The sequence below is a fragment of the Rhinopithecus roxellana genome, chromosome 11 (assembly GCF_007565055.1).
Source record: "Rhinopithecus roxellana isolate Shanxi Qingling chromosome 11, ASM756505v1, whole genome shotgun sequence".
NCBI lineage: Eukaryota > Metazoa > Chordata > Mammalia > Primates > Cercopithecidae > Rhinopithecus > Rhinopithecus roxellana.
The window spans coordinates 113274579-113300108 of record NC_044559.1 but is presented as its reverse complement, the minus strand read 5'-3'; the positions used below and the strand labels follow the sequence as shown (position 1 = coordinate 113300108).

At 47.1% G+C, this 25530-nt stretch overlaps 1 protein-coding gene and 1 long non-coding RNA gene across 8 annotated transcripts in view; one reads left to right on the top strand and one right to left on the bottom strand.

Moving 5' to 3' along the window:
* FRMD4A (FERM domain containing 4A) overlaps window positions 1-25530 on the top strand; it is a 365202-nt gene that overhangs the window by 272105 nt on the left and 67567 nt on the right. The gene's annotated exons all lie outside the window — the stretch shown is intronic.
* Window positions 10823-18276, bottom strand: LOC115900350. 2 transcript variants are annotated; one of them, XR_004059985.1, is made up of 4 exons: window positions 18147-18275; window positions 13806-13976; window positions 11573-11689; window positions 10823-11261 (listed from the first exon to the last, which is right to left on the bottom strand). It is a non-coding gene; the product is annotated as an uncharacterized LOC115900350 (long non-coding RNA). The 2 variants fall into 2 exon arrangements; XR_004059986.1 differs by lacking the exon at window positions 13806-13976 and having other exon boundaries at window positions 18147-18276.

The following is a 25530-nucleotide window of genomic DNA, read 5'->3' as shown; positions in this document are numbered from 1 at the left end:
CTCTGTTCTTACCTTTTCTGACTTTGTTTTCCTCGCTTGTGGAATCTACACCTCTTCCTCCCTTTATTTTTCTTCCTGTTTTCCCTGTGCCTTTTTCCCACGTGGCCTTTTTCATTTTCTGTGCCTTTTCTTCCTGAGTTCTCTCTTCCCTCTTTCTTTTTGGAACGACCATTCTCTTTTTGTTTTGTTTGTTTGTTTGTTTGAGACAGAGTCTCGCTCTGTCTCCCAGGCTGGAGTGCAGTGGCATGCTCTTGGCTCACTGCAACCTTTGCTTCCTGGGTTCAAGTGATTCTCATGCCGCCTCAGCCTCCCCAGTAGCTGGATTACAGGCACCTGCCACCATGCCTGGCTGATTTTTGTATTTTTAGTAGAGATGGGGTTTCACCATGTTGGCCAGGCCTGTCTCAAACTCCTGACCTCAAGTGATCTGCCCTCCTCAGTCTCCCAAAGTGCTGGGATTATAGGTATGAGCCACCACACCTGGCCTGACTTTTCTCTTTTCAACCTGCCTGACTGTTTTTGCTGCTTGCAAAAGTCAAGAATACTCCCTAAAGCCTTTAACAAAATTCTGGCTGCAATACATTGAGCTCTCTCTCGCCCATAGTGGCAGAAGACCAAGGCCGATGTGCATCATTGAGATCTACAGCAGAGATCATTAAAATCCAGCGGTTGAAATCTCTTCTCCCTCTAAGATTTTAAGAAGACATGCTAACAAGCATTCATACTTGTTTCGTTCCATTTATTAAAATTTTTAAGCTTTCTTTATTTCTCTGATTGAGGTTCTAATGAAGAGTGAAGAGGTGATGAGCTAGCACTTGATGTGTGTAAAACACAGGAAAGGTTGCATATTTGGGGCTCAATCAATTCTAACTATTATTGTAAGATGCTAAAACAGGCTTCAAGATAAGGAAAAGTAAGAAGCCAAAGGCATGAAAAATCAGGCATCGAATAAGAGAATTTACAATAATGAATGGAACTTATCCATGTCCATGAATTACAAATGTTAAAAGGTCAATATAGTTTTTCAGGCCATTGGCTGTAACCCAAACTGGGTTGTTATTGAAAATCACTTGGGTTTCTGTGGCCTTTGAGGAAGAAGTCAGAATTTTCCAGCCCATTCCTAATTTAAGGACAGACTACCAAGCTGTCAGAGCCATCATTCATTCATTCGCTCAAAAAAACAGTTATTGCGGCCAGGCACAGTGGCTCATGCCTGTAATCCCAGTGCTTTTGGAGGCCGAGGCGGGTGGAACACTTGAGGTCAGGAGTTTGAGACCAGCCTGGCCAAAATGGTGAAACCCCATTTCTACGAAAAATACAAAATTAGCCTGCCGTGGTGGCACATGCCTGTAATCCCAGCTACTGGGGAGGCAGAGACAGGAGAATCACTTGAACCTGGGAGGCAGAGGTTGTAGTGAGCCGAGATCATGCCATTGAACTCCAGCCTAGGTGACAGAGCCAGACTCCGTCTCAAAAAAAAACAAAAACAAAACAAAAACAGAACAGTTATTGCATACCTCTTAGGTGCCAAGTCCATCACTGGGCACTGAGATGAGACATGAATCCTGTCCTCCAAGATGTGTGATAACTGAGCCAGTGTCTGAGTGGTGTAATAGAACTCTGTGTGAGGGTCAGGGATGAGTCAAGAAGACAGTCGTCAAGTAGGCATAAGGAAAAGAGAAGTCCTCACAGAGGAGGCAGAGAGTGAGTGGGGTCTTCAAGGATGCAAAGAGTTTTGCAGATGGAGGAATGGGGTGGGGAGGCGTGCAGGAGAGGCCAGTGTGCCTGAAATCCCAGTGACAGGGGTAGGGGACACAGCGCCCTTCATTCTGGAACATCAAGTGAGAAGAGAGGAGTTGGCAAGGAGGTTGGGGCTCGCAGGCTCCTGGAGGCTTGGAGGCTCTGTGAAGAGGACTTCCTCCTCTATAGGGAGTGGTGGCTGCAGTCTGTCTGAAGCTGAGGAGTATAGTGTCAGATTTCCATTGTCGTAGAAGCACCCTCTGGAAACTGCTTGGAGGATGGATAGGAAAAACCCAGGACAAGACTGAGAAACCAGGACATGATGAGGGTAGGGCAGGTCACACCTGGCGGGGCTTGAGGATGGAGAAGGGGAATCAAGATGTTGAGAAGGCGTGTGTTACTGATCACCTATAGGCGGAAGCGGGAGGCCAAGAGAGGAGGAGGGAAATGCAGAATGACTTCCAGGCTTCAGGATCCACCAGAGTGTGGACGCTGAGAGAAGAGGAAGTCTGGGAGTGACAGATGAGGGATGAGTGCAGCTTAGGACACGCAACACTGCAGGCTTGATGGGACATCCAGGTGGCTGTGACTAGTAGGCCGTTGGGCATTCAGTTGGATCTCAGGAGTAGCAAGAATTTCCAAAGCATCACTGAACCAGAGACTGGACAGAGGGAGGAGGTTAGATTGGCAGTTGGCACACCAGGAGCTAGGAGTGAAGAGTTCATTTCCCTATCATGACGATCACGGTGGGATGCAGACGCAGCTTCCGTTGCACGGGCCCTGAAGCTTACATAATTTGGGGCCATCCTTAAGAAATGAATGTACAATCTGAAGATAAAATTAAGAACAGGCATTTGACCGGGCAAAGTGGCTCACGCCTGTAATCCCAGCACTTTGGGAGGCCGAGGCAGACGGATCACCTGAGGTCAGGAGTTCAAGACCAGTTGGCCAACATGATGAAATCCCATCTCTACTAAAAATACAAAAATTAGCTGGGCCTGCTGGGGGGGCATCTATAATCCCAGCTACTCAGGAGGCTGAGGCAGGAGAATCACTTGAACCCAGGAGGCAAAGGTTGCAGTGAGCTGAGACTGTGCCACTGCATTCCAACCTGGGCAACAGAAAGAGACTCTGTCTCCAAAAAAAAGGGGGGGGCCTTTGAAAAGCCCTTGAGGGAAAGGAAAACAGCTTGGTTAACTTAGCTTCTAGGGATGCCACCCCACCCCGCTAAGATGTCAGATGGAACTTAAAGGCAAGGCCATGAACTCACTGGAGCCATTGTTAAGAAGTCTCAGCTACAAGAAGACCTAAACGGGGCACCTATTTCTTTTTCTTGCATTGCCAACCTCATCACCATTATAAAAAGGCCATCTCTGTTATGTTTAAGGGACCTGTTAGTTTCTGAGACTACAGAAAGCCCACACCCTGATCCCAGATCTCAGAATCTAAAAAGATACACACACATGTGAATGCATATCGATGCAAGTCCACACCTAAGCCAAAAGTCTGTCTTCAGTGCCTCTGGGCCAGTGGCTCTTAACCTCCACTGTACATCAGGAACTCCTCTGAAGCCACTGGGATGTCTAGATGCCACAGCCCCCTGCAGGCCTACTGACCTGCACCTCCGACCAGGCCACTGAGCCCAGAAGCAGCCCCGGCAGGGATTCTGATGTATGCCTGGAGACAAGGACCACCACTGGCAGCCCTCTGTGCTTTGAAAACTCAGATGTGGAGAAGGTCAGCCAGGCTCACTGGTGTGGCCAGCAGTGTCCCTGTACACCGAGGGCAGGGGAGGTCCCATGCACGGGCCTCATGACTGGGTGAGCCATCTGGGAGGGGCGGCACTCCAGGGGATGCCACTCCCTCCTGGCTCTGATGCCTGGCACATCTCTGCTACCTCAAGCCTCCAGGGATACTCAGGCAAGGGAGTGGCACTCAGCACTGTGCACCTGGAGGCTTCTGCAACAACAGCTGTATCTCCAGCCCAGGCAGCTGCTCCCACCCGGCGGCAGACAGAGGCCCTCCCTGACACTCTGACCCAGTTCCAGCAGCTCTGTCACGTTGCACCAACGCAAGAAGAGCCCGTGTTTAAGTAGAGGCAGTGGCAGGGGTGAGTCTGCTCCCTCTCCTTTGCAGAACCCAGAGGCGTCCACTGCCTGCACAGCTCCAACAGCATCGTCAACCCGTCGGCACACCCACAGGGGCTTAGCAGCCGCCTTGAGAATCCACTTAAGTGTTTCCATATGACCTACCCCTCATCCCCCACAAAAAAGCCCAAACAAACAAAAAAGGCACTGTGAAAGAGTAGCTGATGACTGTCCATAAAGGAGCACAACAGTAGCCTATCCCTCATTCTCCAGTTGCAAGCAGTTTGCCATCCTAGTTTCAGAGTCTGCCCTCAGTCACTTAATCACTGCTCTGGAGCTTAGAGGCTCTTGAGGGGTGGAGTAAAATGCAAGGGACCTCACCGGTGGCTCCGAGAGCAGAGGACATTTAACCCCCACACTCTGCTACCCGGACCTTCTAAAGAGACAGCCTCCTGGCCTTCGGAAGCACAGCCGTCAATACAAGCTGCTGGAGTTTGTCAAAAAATCAAAAATCACAGCTTCATTGCCTGCAGGGTACACGTGTCAGGAACAGCTAAACATGTGGGGACACCCTGCAGACTGGATTTCGGCTTTTGTGCATGTTCAGAAGAGTTCACAGATGTTGAACTTCTGAAGGCCAACTTCGGTAGTATTTTGGAACAACATGTATGGAAGAACAGCTCCCAGAACACCCTTTAAAAAGCAGCAAACAAGACTCAGAAAAATCAGAATCTACAATGCATGCACATCCCCCAGAATATCAGCCCTTGCTTGGATATATAAGTTCTTTTTAAGAGGTCAGGCAGAATCCTAAATCTAAGGATAGGATGTAGAATATATATATATATATATATATATATATATATATATATATATATACATATTTTTTTTTTTTTTTTTTTTTTTTTTGAGATGGAGTCTCATTCTGTCACCCAGGCTGGAGTGCAATGGTGCGATCTCGGCTCACTGCAAGCTCCACCTCCCGGGTTCAAACAATTCTCGTGCCTCAGCCTCCCGAGTAACTGGGATTACAGGCGTGTGCCACCACACCCAGCTAATTTTTGTATTTTTAGTACAGACGGGGTTTCACCATGTTAGCCAGGCTGGTCTTGAACTCCTCACCTCAGGGGATTCCCCCCCCCACCTTGGCCTCCCAAGTGCTGGGATTATAGGCCTGAGCCACTGCGCCCAGCCAAGATGTAGAATTTTTTATAGGACATTCAGTATCCCCTCATCAGCTCTCAGTAAATCTACTTCAGTCCTTCACACAGTGATGTTTCTCCCTCCCTCTTTGCCTTCCTCCCCACTTCTGAGCTTCTGAGCTTCTGTTCATACTCAAACGCCACGTGACACTTGGGGACATCCCTTTGAGTGCTTTGTAGCTCTCCTCTCTCCTTTGCCATGGCTACGGTTGGAAGTCTTTCTGCATAGTTGTGGATGTAGCATCCAAGTACAGTGCTGACGGGATGTTACATGTCTGTCTTGGCTCAGCAATGGTGATAGAAGTAGAAAAGTCACAGTAGCAAAAAAAAAAAAACAAAAACACCTTTTTTTTTTTTTTTTTTTTTGAGATGGAGTCTCGCTCTGTCTTCCAGGCTGGGGTGCAGTGGCACGCTCTTGGCTCACTGCAACCTCTGCCTCCTGGGTTTAAGCAATTCTCCTGCCTCAGCCTCCCGAGTATCTGGGACTACAGGCATGTGTCACCATGCCTGGCTAATTTTTTTGTGTGTGTGTATTTTTAGTAGAGACAGGGTTTCACCATGTTGGTCAGGCTGTTCTCAGACTCCTGACCTCAAATGATCCACCCACTTCGGCCTCCCAAAGTGATGGGATTACAGACGTGAGCCACCGCGCCCAGCCAAAAAAACAAATCTTGCAGCAATTGTTTTACCCTATTTTATGCTAGTTACCGCATTCCATTTTAGCATGTGAATATGTGTGGGAATAGAAAGAAGCGCTGCTGAGATGAGAGGCTCCGTATTTCACAAATTATGGTCCTACTGACCTTAGGAGACAATGAGACAGTGTCAGGTTGGCATTTAGGCACTGGAGGTAAATCCCAAGTTTCATCTGAGTTTGCATTTATGGTTGAGTAAAGAGAGCTAGGCCATCAAAAAGGAAAAAACTGCCAGCTGTGTGAAATGACCATCAATAGCAAAATGTCTCAGACTAGGTATCCCACGGGTTTCGGGCAGTTGTGCTGGTACAAGCAAGAGTTTTACCTCTTTCTTCCCTGGAAATGTTTGAATGAAAATTAAATGCTATCTATTGAGGCATTGTTTATTAAATCTTGCAGAATCGGGGTCCCACGGGGCAGACATAAGTAAGACTGGACAAAATCTGTCTCACATCCGGCTCCCTCTTTAGGGGAGGAGTCGTTACATTCCTTAGATTGATTGAAGCCCGAGAAAGCCTGAGAGCTCTAATCTCTGAGACAATCTGCCCTTGTTTGCAGCATCAGTAACTGAGGCTTGGGGAGGCAAGGGGTTGCACAGTCCTCAGACCTGCAGACAAACCAGCCATCTGATCATCGGGAGCCATTACACATGAAAGCAGAAAAGACTTTCCAAATGGACACTAAGAGTTAGAATAAAGAGTCCTCCAGCAGGCTGTATCTGAGGCTTTAAGCATTAGACAGCAAATATTGCGAAGCACGTGACTCCAAAAACCCCTCCCTTGTAAAGAATATTCAATATCTATAAATCATCACTTAGAAATGCAGCCCAGATTTAATGACATCTACCCCCGGGAAGAAATAGCAACGTCAGTCCTTGTTACATATTCAGCAGACAGCATTTACTTATTTATTTGATGTGCAATTAGGGGGGCTTTTATGTACACTTAGATGCACAATTAGGAGCACTATGGGGTCCCCTCTGAGACATTAGGAGAAGGAACCAGAGTAAATGGCCTGCCCGCTGTCCCCAAGCAGCCAATGTGGCTTCCTGTGATTTCTAAGGGTATTTCCGAAGCAGGGGCATTGGCTCTGGGAATTGATGCATTACTTCACTCCCCCGGATTAGTAAAGATTTTTGAATGAAATGAGATGATGAGACAGGAAAGGAAAATAATATTTACAGGAACTATTCCATTAACTTGGTGTGGACTCCCGGCGGCATTGCCCTGCTAAATTATGCGGTGCGGCGAGCGTTCTGCCTAGTGTGCCGCGGATTTATCGTTCTCTCCTGTCAGCGTCTGCCTGACTCGCTTTCTCCTTGCTGGGCCTCTGACTTGGCCAGCCTGGGTGACTGCCTCCCTCATTCCAGCATCTGCATTCCCGTTGGAAACCACACCCTATGCACACCTGGGAGAAAGACTTCACTTAATGCACTCAGCATTCTTAGCATTTTGTAGCTGCCACTTACTCATTCATGGTGTACTACCAAAGGGCCTTCTCCTGGTATGTTATCAGTCCTTCAGATCGCAGCACAGCACTGAGTGCACCTGGAAGCTTTGGATGCCTGTGGGTGACAGGCCCTGGCCTTGGGCATCTAGAGAGACTGGCCCCAAAGCTGAAGACCAGGGCTACTTGTGGGCGGCAGGGCGGGTGCAGAGATGGGGAAATTTGGGAGTACGAGGTGGAGGGCATGGCGAGTTCCCAGAATCTGCTCCTTAAAAATAACTCTCCAGAGGGCCGGGCGCGGTGGCTCAAGCCTGTAATCCCAGCACTTTGGGAGGCCGAGACGGGTGGATCACGAGGTCAGGAGATCGAGACCATCCTGGCTAACACGGTGAAACCCCGTCTCTACTAAAAAAATACAAAAAACTAGCCGGGCGTGGTGGTGGGCGCCTGTAGTCCCAGCTGCTCGGGAGGCTGAGGCAGGAGAATGGCGTGAACCCAGGAGGCGGAGCTTGCAGTGAGCCGAGATCCGGCCACTGCACTCCAGCCTGGGCAACAGAGCGAGACTCCGTCTCAAAAAAATAAATAAATAAATAAATAAAATAAAAAAATAACTCTCCAGAGAAAAAAAGAATCATATTCTAAGAAAATTGAGATCCTCTTCTCAAAGCGTCAGTCCTAGACATCCCCCTTCTCAAATCACCAATATCAGACGTGGCTGAATCATCTCCATTTGGAAGAGTAATCCCAAACTCTTAAGAACGGTCATCGGCCGGGTGTAGTGGCTCACGCCTGTAATCCTAGCATTTTAGGAGACTGAGACGGATGGATCACTTAAGGTCAGGAATTCAAGACCAGCCTGGCCAACATGACAAAACCCTGTCTCTACTAAAAAATACAAAAATTAGCTGGGCGTGGTGATATACGCCTGTAATTCTGGCCACTCAGGAGGCTGAGACACGAGAATTGCTTGAACCCAGGAGGCAGAGGTTGCAGTGAGCCGAGATCATGCCACTGCACTCCAGCCTGGGCGACAGCAAGACACCATCTCAAAAAAAAAAAAAAAAAAAAAGAATGGTAATCACCTGAAAGCCCTGAGCTAGCACTTAGAACTTCAGTACAGGGTGTTGAATCTGAAATCCTCTCCGATAAAATGGCCCCCCATATGAGTTTTCCTGGGAGAAAGTTAGACTCAGTGAGTTTCAGTGGAAACTGACTTGAGTTTGCCTCTGCTGATGATGCAGAGACAGGACCATGAGTCCAGGAGACAGGATACCAGCAGTTCCTTGTGGGCCTGGCTGAGCAAGGGACTCAATGCACCAAGGCCGATTTCTCTTTTCCCTGTGCTTCAAAGCAACCCTCTATCCTGCCCACCACAGGGGTGTTTATGATAATATGGGTTGCTATCAATATTGAATGAACTGCTTTAAAAAATAAAACTAAAGTACTAAACAAACATAAGGCATTTTCAATTACAGACAACACTTTTGAAAGCATCCTCTGTATTCCTAGACTTCCCAGTTCTCTAAAACTCTAGGAGCTGTTGGTGAGGGTGCGTGACTCTTCCTGCCTGGAAGTTCATTCACTTGTTCAGTAAATGTTGTCTGAGTGCCTGTTGGGTACCAAGTCCTGCTCTTGGCTCTGTAGATACTGTACAGAGTGAACAAGAGAGACTAGGCCCCTGCATGCACAGAGCTTATAATCTAGTGGGGAAGGTGGTCAAATTTATTTATTAAAGAAATCAACAGCAATAGTGTTTGAGCGCTAAATTCTATCATCCAAGTACTAACCAGGCCCGATCCTGCTTCGCTTCCAAAATCAGACAAGATCAGGTGCGTTCAGGGTGGTATGGCCGTAGACCCGAGAGTTGAATGCTATGAAGACAATAAATCAGAGTAAGGAAGAGCAGGAGGGGTGATGGATGGTCAGGAGGGGTCTCTCAGAGCTAGGGCCATTTCGGTGACTCTCTACTCGTAAGTGTTGTACATATGATTCCCTGGGAAGCAGTCTGAGATGGACTCGCATGCAGGAAGTTTACTGGGGTGTGCTCTGGGACTAACAACAAATGGGAAAGTAAAGGAAGCAGAACCAGGCAGAGAGAGAAGCTGAGCTGTGCTGCAGTCCCAACATGGCATCCCTCAACCTAGACGAAACTATGAAGCTAGAACAACCCTTGGAGCCATCGCCATCGCTGTTGAGGCTGGAGGCCAAGCCTTACCCCTCAGCGTTAACCAATCATTAGATCCAAGTGACCCCCTTGGCGAGAGGGTGTCGACCTTGGGCAAAGTGGTTCTCTGTAGTGAGACAACAGAGAGGGCGAACGTCCTTTAATCCCGCAGGGAGAGGGCGAACGTCCTTTAATCCCGCAGGGAGAAAGAGGCTGGTCAGTGCTGCATGGTATCTTCTACAGCAGTGGTTCTCAGTGTGGTCCTTGGACCAGCAGCATCTTCATCATGTGAAAATGGGTTAGAAATGCAAACTCTGGCCAGGTGAGGTGGCTCACACATGTAATCCCAGCACTCTGGGAGGCTGAGGCAGGTGGATCACTTGAGGTTAGGAATTCGAGACCAGGCTGGCCAACATAGCAAAGCCCCAACTGTACTAAAAATACAAAATTAGATGAGCGTGGTGACATGTGCCTGTAATCCCAGCTACTAGGGAGGCTGAGGCAGGAGAATCACTTGAACCTGGGAGGCAGATGTTGCAGTGAGCCAAGATCGTGCCACTGCACTCCAGCCTGGGTGACAGAGTGGGACCCTGTCTCAAAAAAACAAAAAAACAAGCTAACGGCCAGGCTAGGTGGCTCACACCTGTAATTCCAGCACTTTGGAAGACTGAGGCAGGAGGATGATAGGAGTTGGAGACCAGCCTAGGCAACATAACGAGACCTCATCTCTGCACATAATACACATACAAAATACAAAAGTACAAAGGAGTAGTCTCAGCTACTCCAGAGCCTTGAGGAGGTTGAGGCTGCAGTGAGCCAAGATCACGCCACTACACTCCAGCCTGGGCAACATAGCAAGACTCCATCTCAAGAAAAGAAAGAAAGAAATGCAAACTAAGGATCCCCGCCTGAGACTTATGAGCTCAGAAACTCTGAGGATGGCACTCTGCAGTCTAATTCCACAAGCTCTGAAGGTGACTTGAGCACAGGCAGTGAAGCTGATGGCCCACTGCTCTGCATACAGGCAGTTAACGAGGACCTTTCTATTTGATCCTGCTTCGTTGTTTTGTTGTTATGAAGACATTTTAGTCTGAGTTAAAATCAAATTCTTTCCTAGAGCGGTTACACTTTTAAACAAAAAGAGAGAGATGTTTTGTAAATTCATGACCTCCATATCCACTCCAAGGCCCAAAGCGGAATTTTCTTTTTCTTTTTTTTGGGGGGGGACAGGGTCTCACTCTGTCTCCCAGGCTGGAATGCAGTGGTGCAGTCACACCTCACTGCAGCCTTGACCTCCCAGGCCCAAGCAATCCTCCCACCTCAGCCTCCCTAGTAGCTGAGGCTATAGGCGTGTGCCAACACACTTAGCTAATTTTTGTATTTTTTTGCAGAGACAGGGTTTTGCCGTGTTGCCCAGGCCCCCAAAGAAGAATTTTCTTGACCAAAGAATGTTGGCACTAACTCACTTCCAGTATATTTTAGAAAGTCATGATTAGCAATTTATTTAACCTCTCTGTGCCTCTCTTTTTATATCTGTGAAGTGGGGACTAAGAGACACAGAATGGATGTAGTCTAATTTTATCCATCTCGAGTAAGTTTATCCATCTCACAGAGTTTCTCGGTCCCCAGGACAGAAGTGGCATTGGCCTTGACGTCGCAAATATTGTTACAGTCGCTTATGCTGAAAACAAGAGGCGGCATGGCCTTGAAAAGCAAACAACGCCTCTTTGTGAAGAGGGTTAATTTTTTTCTTGGTCACTGGATCTGGGAAGCCAGGGTTCCTCGGTTCCCACAGGGTCCTGGGAAGGCCATCCTGAGTCTGGTCTGAGTAAGCCAAGCTTCCAAGGGCACCAGCCTGTATCTTCTTGTATTCTTGTTGAAGCCCATGCTGGTGTCAGACTGTCACCTTTGAGGAAGGTTGACCTGTCTATGAACAGAAAGAAAAAAAAAAAAAAAGCATTGCCCTGTCCAGGTGAATAATTCTTAGAGAGCAGCTATTGCATGAGAGTAATTAATCTGGGAAGTTACAGGAGGGGAGGAATGTAAGTATCCCCTAAAGAGGGGCAGGTCTAAATCTCTCCCAGGGTGACTTGCTTGGAGGCACCTCCTGGAAGGGGTACATTCAAGCTCCAAGAATTTCCCCAAGTTGTCCCTGAGGTCAGTCTCCAGGCCTGACATACCCTTGGGGTGCCGCATGCCTGCCCCCTGCCCCCTGCCATTATTTGCAGGATATCTGACCCAGTAGTCAAGGCACCTCACAATTCTACACAATTGTGAGTCACTTCCCTGGGCCTCAGTTTTCTTAAGTTGGTTGATGAGATGATCAGGAATCCTGAGGTTGAAGGAATCTTAAAACTAGAAACAAAGAGAAATAAAACAAGGTAAATAAAGCAAGCTCATTTTAAAGCCAGAGGGGAGTCATGAATAAAAGAAAGGATGAAAAGCAACAGTTTTCCAGAAGAAAGTGGTAGGAGGGGAAAATGCCAATTTCTAAGTAGGTAACCCCTCGTCTCTCTTTGGCTCCCGTGGAGCCAATGCTCAAGCTAGATCTAATTAAATAACTGAAAGCAGTGTTTCTACTGCAGCTGATATGTCTTTGGGGACATGTGGTCTCCCAGGATTCATCTGCTTCCCACACAATGCCTGGTCTCCTCGACTTGCTGTTCTTCCTGCCCCCGAAAAGGCACGTGGACCAGCACTAAGAAAGGTCATATAAACAGCCACGTTGATTGTGTGGACAGTAGGAGTCAAACACAACACTTGGTATTTATAACATGCAAATAAACACCCAGTCAGATGACGTAGCAGCCGCCCTGAGACAGGCTGGCTTCTAAATAACTCTACAGATGCAGATTCCCACTACTCAGGGAGCCCCGTTGACCTTGGATGCAATTTGAAGAAGCAAATCAAAACCAAATGCTATGGTTGGATCCCAAACCACTGCAGAGGAGCATCCAATAGCCTCGTTCACTCCAAAAGAAGCCATGAACCAGTAGTGACTTATGAACAGATCTGGTTTCTCTGGCTGAAAAACAGAAGATTTGCTAGTATAATAAGAACATCGACCACCTGGGACTCAAAAGACAAATCTCTTTTATCTCCCACTGTTCCTTTGAACGTGTTCTTCCCTTGTCTCTCGATAAAAACACAGGCGGTCTGATGACTTTTCTGATCACTCCTGGGTATTACAAAGTCAACCAGTAATTTTAAATAGCAAAATAAGCTTTTATTAAGAAATTAGAGTGTCCAGTTCTTTATGATAATCAGAGCTTCAAACTTGCTGTAAAGTTAAATCTCTCCGTTCTCCCAGCTGAGCTCCATCCCCGCTTCAGTTCATCTGATGTCAGGGGACACCTATTAAACTCTCCAGGTAACCCTAATGAACCCTGTCTTCCCAGGTTCAAGGAGAACAGTCCATCTTCCACCTTCCCCCTGTGGGTAGCAGAGAGTTCACAGAACATCTCCCTCTCAAGAACCTCTCATAAATGACCTCTCAGTTTCCACCCTCCTAAACATTTTATGCCCCAATTGTGTGGGTAAGGGATTTTCGGGGTCATCGAACCAGAAGATTTTTTTCAAATTGTGATAAAATGCACACAACATAAAATCTGCCATTGTAACCATTTTTCAGTGGCCACTTCAGTAAGGTGTATTCCCATCATTGTGCAATAGATCTTCAGAACTCTTGTCATCTTGCAAAGCTGAAACTTTACCCATGAAACAATAACTCCTGTTTCCTCTCCCTCATCTGCTGGGAACCATCATTCTACTTTCTGTTTCTATGAGTTTGAACACTCATGTAAGTGGAATCAAAGTTATTTGTCTTTTAGTAACCATAGGGTTTAAATATCCAAACCAAGATAGCACTACAAATGAAAAGGGACATTAGTGAATAATTACCCCCGTGATAGCAAACAAACCAGGGCTGTTACTGGCAAACAAAGGCACATGATGACCTAGCTAACCAGCATAGGGATGTAGCTAACCAGCATGGTGACCTAGCTAACCAACATAAAAACCTATCTAACCAGCATGGAGACCTAGCTAACCAACATAGGGACCTAGCTAACCAGCATGGAGATCTGTCTAACCAGCATGGTGACCTAGCTAACCAACATAAAAACCTATCTAACCAGCATGGAGACCTAGCTAACCAGCATGGTGACCTAGCTAACCAACATAAAAACCTATCTAACCAGCATGGAGACCTAGCTAACCAACATAGGGACCTAGCTAACCAGCATGGAGATCTGTCTAACCAGCATGGAGACCTAGCTAACCAGCATGGTGACCTAGCTAACCAGCTCTTGGCCCCTTGCTTTTTAAAAAACCTCTCCTATGGAATGGTCTGCTCATGGCCCTCTCTAGTGATACTGCTCATCATAAAGTGTCAGCCGGGACTTCCAGTTATCCTGGGACTCTAGTTAGGCAGCAGTGAAGTTACTCACAGACAACATAACTCATGACAAACCTGTGTAGGTGAGAATCAAACCAGTGACTGGGGAGACTTCAAAGAGCCCCAGTGAGGCCGGCCACAGTGGCTCATGCCTGTCATCTCAACATTGTGGGAAATTGAGGCAGGAGGATTGTTTGAGGCAAGGAGTTCAAGACCAGCCTGGACAACACAGAGAGACCCTCGACTCTACAAAAAAAAAGAAAAATTTTTTAATTAGCTGAGTATGGTGGTGCATGCTTGTAGTCCCAGCTACTTGTGAGGCAGAGGTGGGGGATTGCTTGAGCCCATGAATTCAAGGCTGCAGTGAGCTGTGATCACATCACTGCACTCCAGCCTGGGCAACAGAACAAGACCCCAAGTCAGGAAAAAAAAAAAAAAAAAAGCCCTGGCCAGTGAAATAGTTCATCCAACCACCCAATTATTTCTCTCTAGCTTTTGCAACAGGTGTTTCTGCTGGCTGCATGGCATTTTGCAGATCTCTTCACCAATGCTTATAATCTTTCTGGAAGGTATACACTGGCATCTGCTGCATTGCATGGGGTCCCTGTACCCCCTGGAGTGAGCACAGCTTGTCTTGGGTGTCTCTTCTCTGGCCTTTGAACAGGAAGGTCATGAGCCAGAGGAACTCTGCCCTGCAGCCTCTCCCGGTCCTCACGTTTGACTGGAAACCAAACCCCAGCCCTACCTTTAATGAGCATTAGAAGTCACAGTAGAAAAAAAAAAAAAAAAAAAAAGAAGTCACAGTAGAGTGAATTTCCTCTATATGTGTGTGTGTATTTTTAGGCATGCACATGTGTATTTTTAAGTACATAATAGAGTTTATGTTTAAGGTTTGAAAACCCATTTAAAAAATGGATTGCTGGCCAGATCTGTGAGAGAGTGCTTGCCCATCCCCAAGGGAAAAGAACAGCACCCTGAGGCGCCGCTGCCCCAGCTGCCCTGGTGCTGACAGGCCGGAAGAAGTGAGTTGCCCTCTGTAGTGACCCTCAGAGCAGATGTGAGAAGATAGCCCTAGCGGGAGAGCCATCTGACAAGGGTGGGGGAGCTTTTCATGGACAAGGGATGCCACTAAAAATTAGGGATCCTCTGTTTTATCCTGAACTGCTAGCTCCTTTTAAATAATGAGTCTTATTGAGTTCTTTTCTTCTTGAGACAGAGTTTCGCTCTATCACCCAGGCTGGAGTGCAGTGGCACAATCTCGGCTCACTGCAATCTCTGCCTCCTGGATTCAAGCAATTCTCCTGCCGCAGCCTCCTGAGTAGCTGGGACTACAGGTGCCTGCCACCATGCCTGGCTAATTTTTGTATTTTTAGTAGAGATGGGGTTTCACCATGTTGGCCAGGCTGGTCTCTAACTCCTGACCTCAAGTGATCTGCCCACCTAAGCCTCCCAAATTTCTGGGATTACAGGCATGAGCCACCGGGCCTAGCCAGAGTTTCATTGAGTTTTAATCAAAGACTGTCTTGTGATCTGTGATTAATCCAGACTAGGATTCAGTAGGCAAAAGAGTAGAAGGCCACAAGAGGAGCACCTTGTCACTGTCCATTTCTCCCCATCCCCCAAAGCCCAAGGCACCCACTCATCTACTCTCTGTCCCTATGGATTTGCCTATTCTGGACATTTCCTAGAAATGGAACCATATAGTATGTGGCCATTCAGGTCTGGCTTCTTTCACTTAGCAAACGTTTGCAAGGTTCATCCCTGTTGCAGCACGCATTAGTACTGCATTCCTTTTTTAAGGCTGCATAATATTCCATTGTCCTTTGATGTTTATTTCGGCATTTTCTACACTTGTACAGCAAACACAGACACACAAATGATGCCCCTGACTTCTGTATCTGCAGTCATGCTTTTCCCTCACATACCTGCCCAGCTTTGTCCCTGGTTTCTTTCTGATACTGACTCGATGTCACTTCACCAAGGCCTTCCCTGGCTACCTTGTTAACAACGAGAAACCCTGTCCTGTCCTTCCCTGGTTCACATTTGTGCTTCAAACCTGTTATCCTCTAACTTACTGTATGTACCATGTAGTTTTCTTATTTATTTCTTATTTATTTGCCCACCTCTCCCCTTCATAAGAATGTACAGGATACACTGCTGTATCCTCAGTGCCTGACAGTGTTGGGTCCATGGTAGATACTCAACACGTGGTTGTTGAATGGATAAAAGTCACCAGAGCAGAATATCTAATCACTTGTTGAGACCCACTCCTAATTTCACAGACTCCTCCGTATGTCTGTGGATAGTGGCCTCATAGATTGATGCATTAAGAACATAACTGGGGCCAGGTGCAGTGGCTCACGCCTGTAATCCCAGCGCTTTGGGAGGCTGAGGTAGGCGGATCACCTGAGGTCCGGAGTTTGAGACCAGTCTGGCCAACATGGTGAAACCCCGTCTCTACTAAAAATACAAAAATTAGTTGGACATGGTGGCGGGCACCTGTAGTCTGAGCTACTCGGGAGGCTGAGGCAGGAGAATTGCTTAAACCCAGAAGGCAGAGGTTGCAATGAGCCAAGATTGCCCCACTGTACTGCAGCCTGGGCGACAGAGCGAGACCGTCTCAAAAAAGAACATAACTCATCTAAGGAAGGGTTTTGCAGAGAGCTCCACATAGCAAGCAGGACAGTTGGGAGGAGAATGGAGGAGAGGGACGGACTTTTTAAACAGCTTAGGTTTGCTGATGAAAAAATGAAAAGCATAAAAAATTGCTCCCATCTGGGCTTTCCTTTGATTTTATTTTTGTCTGTAGCACAAAAAAAAACACAGAATAATGAGGATATCGTGAGTGAATTGCTGGAGTACTGCAGACCCTTGAATAATTCTGGTTAATCTAGACTTCTTTCTTTCTTCTAAAGATCTGTTCAATTGGGAAACCCTGCTTGTCGACTTCTAGTAACCTCTTTGTCTTGGCCAGTCCTAACAGCTTGTTTCTGCTGAACCAGCCAATACTTAGGAAGCTGTGTAAGGCTTTTTTTTTTTTTTTTTTTTTTTTTTTTCCGTTCTTCTTCTTAATGAGTTTGATTCAGAGGGGAAGCCCAAGCTGGATTGACCTTCCGGAAAATGTAAACCTGTTTAACACCAAACCTTACACAGCCAGAACGTGCTGTGCCCAACTCTGCCTGCCCGCCTCGGGCTCTGCCTCGGCACCTGCAGGTAGGGTTCAAGGGTGTTACAGTCAGGGTCCTACCTGCCCGGGGTCATTCTTGACCGCCTCAAGCAAACAGACAATTTCTAGGCAACGTGATTTGTAAAGATCTGATCTCTAGGTTGGGAGTAGGCTTCCGGTTTGAGATCATGAGCTGCTGGAATCATAGAGTTTCCCAGTTCACCTCAGAAGAGTAGAGTTCCAACAGAGCTGCCCGAAAGAAGGGCTACAGCTCCTCGGCTGTGGCTTTTACCATCGTCCCTCCTTGAGCTCACCCTAACTGCCATTTCCCCATTATTGTGTATCGCAGTTTAGAAATGTATCTTCAACGAGATATCTGGGTTCAGCCACTGGAGGTTCCTCACATGGTGGAAATAGCATGGAGTTGAGCAGACAGAGGAGGCCTCAAGTATCACCTCCCACCACGTGTCATCTGTGTGACCTTGAGAAAGTGACTTAACCTCTCTGAACTTCAGTTGTCATAATATCTAATAACTCAAAAAGCTCTTCATTCATTCATTCATTCACTCCACAGACAACTATTGAGTGCCTGCAGCCCGGGCGACAGAGCGAGACTGTCTCAAAAAAGAACATAACTCATCTAAGGAAGGGTTGCAGAGAGCTCCACATAGCAAACAGGACAGTTGGGAGGAGAATGGAGGAGAGGGACGGACTTTTTAAACAGCTTAGGTTTTTTACATATGCGCCCAGGTACATGCTAGGTGCCAGGAAAACATACTCAAGGAAATGTAAGTCTGGTTGAGGAAGACATTAGAGCAAAAAAAAAACCATTACAGCACCAAATGAGCATTGCTTTGGCCGACGTATGTGTATGAATATCTGGGAGAACTGGCCCAGACCAGGCTGGGAATTTTGGGAGGCTTGGGATAGCCCTGGTGAAAACAAAGTTGTTTAAGGCAGGCTGCGCGGAGTAGAAGGCTCAGCTTCCTCCTCTGCTTCCTCCCCTCCTTTTTCCCGCAATTCAGTCTCCCCAAGTCCATCTGCGCACTGCAGAAGTCCTCTAGGGAAAAGAGCAAAGCTCTAAATAGGACCAGCCCTCCTGGAAAGACAGAAAGTCTAGATCTGAAGTCCTCACTTCCTTCTGGAGGGAGACCTCACGGAGCAGATACCAAATTGCTCCCACAAGGGGGTCCATAGAGAGAAAGGCCCCAGCTGCAGATACCATGGCCCAGCCGCAGCCCCCTGCATACCTCAGGTCAAGCTGAGAAGTCACGCCCTCCAAGCAGAAAGTCCAACTTGGAGCGGGGCAGGCCCACCGCCTCCCATCTCTGCTGGCTGCTGCCACAATTGCAGAGCAGCTGGCGAGACCACAAGCGTTCCTTCTCCCAGCAGCAGCCTGACTTGAAAAGCAAACCACAAACCCCTGGCCTGATGCCCACTCACCCGCCTCACTCCCTGGCACCTTCCAACCAGGGGAACCTGGAGCTCACACATGAAGTCACAGCAGCAGGCAATCTGCCTCGCTTCTGGTGCCCACAGAAACCAAGGTCTGCCAGACAGCAGTGCTGGGACCTCTCCCCTCCCCAGCAGGACGGGCCGGCTCTGGAAGCACAAGGTGTTCCAAAGTGCAAACAAGCTGCTGTTCAATTATTATTCCCAAAAGCCAAAGCCCTTGCTGGTTTGCTTGCTTTTTTCTTTCTTTGCCTCACACAGGTATCGCTAGGGTAGAGTACTGACATTTATTTTTCTTTCTGTTATGCATGATAAAGCACAGTGTTAGTTGTGAGTGTATGCCCGTATTTCTCACGTACACGGAGCTGGTTGCCAGTCCGTTTTCTTCATCCCATCCCCATCTTCCATTCAGTCCGATGACCTCCACAGAGGAGATCGGGATGTCTCTATGATGCCACATCTCTGGACCAGGCATAAGAGAAACACCAACTGCCAACCTCCCCACCACCCCTGGGAAAAAAAAAAAAAAAAAAAAAAAAAAAAAAAAAAACAAGAACAACAGGTTTCTCCCTAAAGCCTGCCCTCCAAAGTAGTCAAAACCTGAGCTGGGCATGGTGGCTCACGCCTGTAATCCCAGCACTTTAGGAGGCTGAGGCAGGCAGATCACTTGAGGTCAGGAGTTCGAGACCAGCCTGGTCAACATGGTAAAACCCCGTCTCTACTAAAAATACAAAAATAGCCAGGCATGGTGACTCATGTCTGTAATCCCAGCTACTCGGGAGGCTGAGGCAGGAGAATCGCTTAAACCTGGGAAATAGAGGTTGCTCTGAACTGAGATTATACCACTGCACTCCAGCCTGGGCAACAGAGCAAGACTCCATCTCAAAAATAAAAAAATTTAAAAAGATAACTTTACACCAATCCGGAAAGAGAAGTCTTGACCAAAGCAGGTGAAATGGCCTACCATCCTTTTCTCCCCAGATGTACGAAGTATTTCTCAGATTGATTTATTCCCCTTTGAAGCATCCCAGTGAGGTCTGTCATAGCAGGTATAATTAGCCTTGGCTTTTTTTCAAGGAGAGACTGGAGCACAGAGAGGTGAAGCCACACATCACTGGGTCACAGTGCTCATTGCTAGAAAAACCAAAGCTAGACCCAGATATTCCAAATCACTGGGCAGCCTCAGCCCATCAACCCACTGACCCCAGCCAGTCCCTCGGGGCACTCTGAGCAGGGAAGGAATTACATCAGGGGGCAGAGGATAGGAAAGGAAAAACAATTCCAGCTTCTCTTGAAGGTATTTATATTCACCGAAGCTTTATGGTAAAGTCTTTCTGCAAGAAAAGCCAAAATACACACAAGAAAATAATACAGAGAGAGGCCTCTAGGGAGAAAAATGCAAGGAAATCAAGTCCAATGGTGAAAAACAAAATGGCCTGCATCTCAATGGGCTTGTTAAGTACTTGTTAACCTCTTTCTCTCTTTTCCCCTAGTAATGACTCTTAAGCCAGAGGAAGCTAAGAGGTTTTTGATGGGTTAAAAAGAGGCCATCCATTAAGGGGTCAAGGCCCGGTGCTCTGGGTATCTGTCACCGAATGAACAAAATCAGTTTAGAGCTTGCTTGTCTGACAATGAGGAAGACGCAATTGGCCGGAAGAACATCTTGATTCCATTAGGCCTGGCTGCAGAGAAAAATTAGCCATTGTCTGCTGTGCTGGGTGTGCGGCCATCTCTGAAGAAAAGAGATGCCTCTTTCAGTGCAAGCGATGGAGGACATCCTCAGACCCGTTTAGGAAGCCAATGCTCTGCCGTCCTTGTTTGGGTATTCGGGAGGGCCTGATATGTTCCCATTAGAGCCCACTCTGTTCTATATAAGACCGAGTCATCTTACAGTAGGATACTTTTTTCGCAGGGTGAAGGTTTTGAGATTAGAAGTCGTAACAGGAAAATGGTCAAAACTGACTCTGGTCAAGATTGCAGTGGATGGAGGAATTGGCCAATAAGATTAGGAATAAACAACCCCAAAGAGAATACAGCAAACTCCAGCACAAATGAATGAATGAGAGCCCTGGGTCCGGCTTGTGCTTGCACTGTAAACAATCCAATTTGACAGGAAACAGTTTTTGCAATGCTCATGGCACCATAGGAGTCATCTTTCAAAAAAAAAACATAGACCTGTACTTCGTGCTGATATGTGTTCAAAGTATTCATAACTTATGTTTTACGTTAAGAATAATATTGGCATGTAATTGACGGAGGGGAATGCGTACAATCATGGTATTTCTTTTTTTTCTTTTTCTTTTTCTTTTTTTTTTTTTTTTAAGATGGAGTCTCTCTCTGTCGCCTAGGCCAGAGGGCAGTGACGTGTCTCAGCTCACTGCAACTCTGCCTCCTGAATTCAAGCAATTCTGCTGCCTCAGCCTCCTGAATAGCTGGGATTACAGACACATGCCACCATGTCTTGCTAATTTTTGTATTAGAGACGGGGTTTCACCGTGTTGGCCAGGCTGGTCTCAAACTCTTAACCTCAGATGATCCACCTGCATCGGCCTCCCAAAGTGCTGGGATTACAGGCATGAGCTACTGCACCAGTCTCCTATTATTTCTTGAGCACTATGTACCAGCCACCATTTTAAGCATTTAATATATATTAATTCATTAATACAGCAGCCCTATGAGAAAAGTGCTATTATTCCTGTTATTTCAAATATGAAAAAAACAAAGACACAAATTCGATTGCTGAGAATACACAGCCGGTAAGCAGCAGACAGTATGACGTTGAAAACCATGCTTCTAATCCATGCTCTTCTGTATTGTCTCCCATCGGTAGGAAATGTTTAAATCAAGCTAGTTTATTTTTCAATTCCAAAGAATTGCAGCTTGACATTCTCTGGATTTACAATGCTGACCTTCAGCCCATGTGCAGAATGTAAGAATGCCCACACACCCCCTCGTTTTAGAGAGGATGAAGCCCTGATGGAGAGGGCCTTACAAAGTCAGAGCTAGAACTGAAGGCTCTTGGCCTCCCACCCAGGGTTCTTGCTCCTAAAAATGAAAATCGCAACAATCAGGAGTAAACAACAGTCATGAGCACTGATTATTTGAGACAAAAGCATGAGATATATGTGAATGAGGCAGCACGGCACTTCTATTTTTTTTATTTTTTATTTTTGAGGCAGAGTCTTGCTCTGTCACCTAGGCTGGAGTGCAGTGGCGCCATCTCCGCTCACTGCAACCTCCGCCTCCTGGGTTCAACTGATTCTCCTGCCTCAGCCTCCCAAGTAGCTGGGATTACAGGCGTGCGCCACCACGCCCGGCTAATGTTTTGTATTTTTTTTTTTTTTTTTGAGACGGAGTCTCGCTCTATCGCCCAGGCTGGAGTGCAGTGGCCGATCTCAGCTCACTGCAAGCTCCGCCTCCCGGGTTCACGCCATTCTCCTGCCTCAGCCTCCCAAGTAGCTGGGACTACAGGCGCCCGCCACCTCGCCTGGCTAGTTTTTTGTATTTTTTAGTAGAGACGGGGTTTCACGGTGTTAGCCAGGATGGTCTCGATCTCCTGACCTCGTGATCCACCCGTCTTGGCCTCCCAAAGTGCTGGGATTACAGGCTTGAGCCACCGTGCCCGGCCATGTTTTGTATTTTTAGTAGAGACGGGGTTTCACCATGTTGGTCAGCCTGGTCTCAAACTTCTGACCTCATGATGGGACGCCCCCCCACTCGGTCTCCCCAGGTGCTGGGATTACAGGCGTGAGCCACCACGCACGGCACTTCTATAGAGTTTTTAAAGCCTGGTACAGAAACCAGAGATGGTTTTAAGCTCCATCATGGATTCCTATAGCATGAATACAAGCTACTTTAGGTATGTCTTGTCTTCCCAAGTAGATTGTAAGCTCCCTACAAATATAAACATGTATTAAACACCACATGTTTCCTCTTGCCTATTTGAACAGGCCAGTACAAAGTAGATGACTACTACATGAATGGTTGGAAAGGGAATGGGAATTTGATGCTCCTAAAATCCAAGGGCCTTGCCTCTGTCTTCTTTTTTTGTAAAAAGTAAAATATACTGAATGCCTATAGAACTGATAGAAAAAAAAAAAAAACCTCTGACACATGATTTCAACCCACTAAAAATATATACCTGGGCTGGGCGCAGTGGCTCAGGCCTATAATCCCAGCACTTTGGGAGACTGAGGTGGGTGGATCACGTGAGGTCAGGAATTCGAGAGCAGGCTGGGCAACATGGTGAAACCCCGTCTCTACTAAAAATACAAAAATTAGCCAGGCATGGTAGCGGGCGCCTGTAACCCTAGCTACTCGGGAGGCTGAGGCAGGAGAATCGCTTGAACCCGGGAGGCAGCAGAGGTTGCAGTGAGCCAAGATCATGCCACTGCACTCCAGCCTAGAAAATACAGTGAGACTCTGTCTCCAAAAATATATATATAATATATATGTATATATATTATAGATGTGTATGTATGTGTGTATATATACCTACTTCTGTTCCTTCTTAGAACTGGCTGTGCTCCAATAGCAAAACCTTACCAGGGCACATGGGATCCAGTCCTCTGAGAGCACAGGCTTGGGGCTTTCTGGGTTCTCTCACATTTTAAATTCCATCTGATTCAGGTTCAGTGACTCCTTTCTTTTGCCCTGCAGCCCTCTAGATGTGTAACAACTCATTTGTATTTGCTGAAAATGTAAATCCACCTAAAGATTTGCAAGTGCCAGTCTGCTCTACAAAGTAAACAGGGCAGAAATGAAATAAGGAAGTGAGTTTTTCAGTTTGTATGTTTCCTTCTGAGCTTGGAGATTATTCATGTCCATCTATATAAGAAGAATTAGGTCTAATTCTTCTTATATAGATACCCAGAACAAGAAGCTTGAAACAACTTTGTTCTCATTCGTTGTCAGAGCTTCATGGTGTGTTAGAAAGAGTCCAGGACCAGAAGTCACAAGATGTGGGTCCTGACATCAATTACTTATTTAACCTCTGCCAATCCCTTAACCTCTCTCTCCTGAGGTTACTTTATCTGTGCAAGGAGGAGGTGGACCAGATAGATGGCTGCTGTGATTCTGTGTAATAGGCCCCCTGGATGAAGCAGGAAGTTACTCATAGGGAGGTCATTAAGAAGCTTGGTGACTCAGCCTCAGGGACAGCGGGGGAAGACGAGGTTCTCCAAAGTCCTGGTCAAGCATCAGAGCCACTAGACGGAGCTTCCTCTCAAGCATCTTATTTCCGCATCGTCCCGGGAGCTCGCCCACTACCCGACATGCAGTCCCAGCTCTCCATAAATGCTGGCTGGGGAGGAAGTCCAGTGGAGCCAAAGCCCCTTCCTCTGCCCCAACCTTTAGCCAAACACAGGATGTGGGAATCCAGCAGGCCAGCTAATAGAAACCAGTAACTCGTCCCTGCTCATTAAGTACTTAGAGTGGACCCTGTTGCGTTCAGGGCTCAAAGGCAGTATTTATTACCCACTCTTGTTTGCACTCCGTGGATAAATGTTTCCCACCTCCTGTTTTCATACATGAAGACACTGAGTCCCAGAACAGGAAAGTGGAGGACCTATGATGGCATTGGAAATCACAGCAAGTCTAGGTCAGAAACTAAGAATCCACATCCAGTATCAGCCAGTCCCAACAACAGGGACAGACATAGTCTCAAGGAAGCCACGTCTTGGCGGTTCCAAGTTTTGTTCCATGCAAGCCCAGATCATCCAGGCTGTTTGTTTTGTTTTGTTTGAAATGGAGTCTCGCTGCGTTGCCCAGGCTGGAGTGCAGTGGTAAGATCTCGGCTCACTGCAACCTCTGTCTCCCAGGTACAAACAATTCTCCTGCCTCAGCCTCCCGAGTAGCTACGATTACAGGCATGTGCCACTATGCCTGGCTAATTTTTAGTAGAAACAGGAGTTCCCCGTGTTGACAAGGCTGGTCTCGAACTCTTGACCTCAAGTGATTACCCAACATTGGCCTCCCAAAGTAACGAGATTACAGGCGTGAGCCACCACGACCGGCCCAGGCTGCCCTTCATCACAGTTGTTGTTGTGTTTTAGTCTTTGGATGAAAGCTACTGAGTATTGAAGCATTGCTGTATAGAAAACTAGAGGAAGCCAGGACTCCAAGGATAGAAAGAAAGAATACTTGTTATCATTTACCGTATAAAAGGAAAGCCAGGCCATGGTGTAGGACGAAAAAGATTTGCTTTTTTACTTTCTGCTTACAGTCATATTGAGTCATATTGTAGCTCATTTGTAAAAATCATTCCACTTGTAAAGTTAACCATCCATTAGTCAGTAAGAGCTGTTCCCACTAATTGGTGGACTCCTGGGGAAAGCAACATAGTTAGAGGTTAGTGTAATGGACCAGGTGCCCTTGACTTCTATTTCTGCTTCCTTCACTTACTTGCTGTGTGGCCTTAGGCAGTTTTCCTTAATTTCTCTGGGCCTTGTTTTCCCCAAGAAGTAAATTTCCCACTTACTCTTCTTGAGGGATGCCAAAAGATCAAAGGAACGATGTGTGCAGGGCTTTTTAAAGATGCCTAAATGACGTGCACTAGAAACCCCTTGATTTAATAGGTATGAATTAATACATTCTTTGATTATTGGTAGAACTACGTATTTTCGCTTTTTAATTAGCTCCTTGGGTATAACTGGCCATAGGCATTACACAAATCCCTAAGGGAACCCGCCCAGCCATCCCGATGATCATTATAGGTGCCTGCTGTGTCTTTAGGCGGAGGGGCAGAGCGAGTGGCCAGCTTTACGTGGTGGGGGGTTATGACGGCTGCACCGAGCCAGCGCAAGCTCGGGACGCTCCCCTGAGGTGGCGCAGACCATCAGGGCTGCCCGGAAACCAGCTCAGTCAGAGCCCACCTTACCCTGTTTACAAAGGGGAGGCAAGGTGGAGCATCTCCTGTTTGTTGATTTGATTGTTGTGTTTGCTCTGCCGGCCTCAGAGTGAGGTATTTAATGGGGCCTCTAAGCCATGGGCACAAGGGCCTGTGGGCAGAAATGCCCCAGACCGCATGAAGAGCATGATGCCTTTCCAGCCAGCTGCTTCCCCCTCCTGGTCCCTTCTGCCTTCATATTCCTGCTCCCCAGCTCACCCCTCCCTCCTGAGTGAAGAGAAAAGGATCAGGCTACTATTCTGACATGCACACCTCCTCTTCTGTTCCCGGGACCC